Below are 1,912 nucleotides of genomic sequence, written 5' to 3'. Positions count from 1 at the left end.
TTCTACACACTTGTTGAATTATCCTAATTCATCCAGAAATGGGTTTTGAATGTCATTTCATAGTGCATTTAAAGAGAGGTTCATGTATTAGCATTGGAAAATACATATGTTTTATTTATTTTATTGGAAAATACATACGTTTTAACATTGAATTTACTTGTTTTTGCATCTGCACAGCATGGGAAAGGTAAATAACATTATTTTATTTGGTTGGCCAGACAGTAGCATCATTGCATTTTCATCCTTTTCTAATGTGGTATGATGCATGGCCAACTTATGTTAACCAAAAAACAATAACCTCGCATTTATAAAGGGAGTACTGATTGTACTTTTTGAACTGTGGGTGGAGGTGGAGGTGGAAGTAAGTGTTTATTTGTCTTTGACTCTGTCCCTTCATGAGGACCCTTCATGAAATGAGGTCTGGTCCTTATCAATGCTCATAGAGCACTCTCAAATCTGAAAAAATGTTCTGCAAGCCCCAACCTTCATTTCTATGAGTTTTAATTTACATTTTATAATAAGCTGTTGATTAATGCCTTTCAGAAATGGCAAACGACAGTCTGTAAACATATGGTTATCAAGGACGTTATGCAACTATAGTTGAAAAATTATTTAAATGTTGCTAATATCACTTCTTTGTTTTGTTTTTTTTCCAGTTCATGCAATGTCCTTACATTCAAACACCCCCACACAGCAACACAATGCCTAAGAACAAAAAACTTTTGTTAAAGGTTTTCACCGTTTAGGCTGTTTCATGTAAATTAGAGCATTCTTGGAAATTATCTATAAAATAATGAAATATTACTTAACAATTAATGATCTACAATACACTGCAACCTTTAAGCCATTAATGAAAAAATGCTTTTCAGAACCGGTTAGTTCGTTCTATAACCTTCCTCTCTTGTTCACACACACCTACAGAAATGCCACAATTGACAACTGTAGTCATACGGCAGCCATATTGCACCAGAACGCCCACCACACACTAGCTTATTGGTGGAGAGGAGACGGAGTAATAAAGCCAATCAGAATATGGGGATGATTAGGAGGCTATGATGATGGACAGAGGCCAATGGGCGAATTTGGCTAGGATGCCGGGGTTACACTCCTACTCTTTTTCGAAGGACATCCTGGGATTTTTAATGACCACAGAGAGTCAGGACCTCGGTTTAATATCTCATTTGAAAGACGGTGCTTTTTGTCAGTATAGTATCCCCATCACTATACTGGGGCGCTAGGACCCACACAGACTGCAGGGTGAGCACCCCCTGTTGGCCTCCCTAGCACCTCTTCCAGCAGCACCTGGTTTTCCTCGGAGGTCTCCTATCCAGGTACTATCCAGGCTCAACCCTGCTTAGCTTCAGTGGGCGACCAGTCTAGGGCTACAGGGTGATATGGCTGCTGACTACTTGTTTTGTGTAATTGTGAAGCTGGGACAAAATCAGTCTATTTGTTCTGTGATTGTCTCCTTTACCAAGAGACATTAAACTCTTCACCAGCTATCAATTTTTACTGCATATTGACACAGAGTGAAGAAAAGACATAAGGTGCAGTGTAGTGAACAGCGGTCAAGATGGCAAGACTCCTCTCCACACAACACGTGGAAAGTTATGTTCTGATGAGATCAGGTGTGTTGACAACAAAGGATGCCTTTTCTTTGAACATAACACTACCTCTTGTGAAGAGGGGGGTTAACATTAGCATACAGTAACCCCCAGGCAGGAACTGCCTTAAGGCTGATTTATACTTCTGCGTCGGACCTATGCCGTAGGCTATGCGTCAGTTTTCATTTATACTTCTGCGTCGTTGTCCGCGTCAATGTGCAGTACACATGCAAACCGCTAGTCTGCAGTGTCCACGGGCATGTTGCTTGTGTAACCCGCAGTACCACGGCAAAAGCCGAAGAAGAAGC

At 40.7% G+C, this 1,912-nt stretch overlaps 1 protein-coding gene across 1 annotated transcript in view; it reads right to left on the bottom strand.

The window, feature by feature from the left end:
* LOC107716802 (vertebrate ancient opsin-like) overlaps positions 1-1,912 on the bottom strand; it is a 49,456-nt gene that overhangs the window by 10,740 nt on the left and 36,804 nt on the right. The window lies entirely within an intron of this gene.

Source organism: Sinocyclocheilus rhinocerous, unplaced genomic scaffold (genome assembly GCF_001515625.1).
Source record: "Sinocyclocheilus rhinocerous isolate Xijiao unplaced genomic scaffold, SAMN03320098_v1.1 scaffold1441, whole genome shotgun sequence".
Lineage (NCBI taxonomy): Eukaryota > Metazoa > Chordata > Actinopteri > Cypriniformes > Cyprinidae > Sinocyclocheilus > Sinocyclocheilus rhinocerous.
The sequence above is the reverse complement of the archived record's forward strand: the minus strand, read 5'-3'. Positions and strand labels throughout refer to the sequence as shown.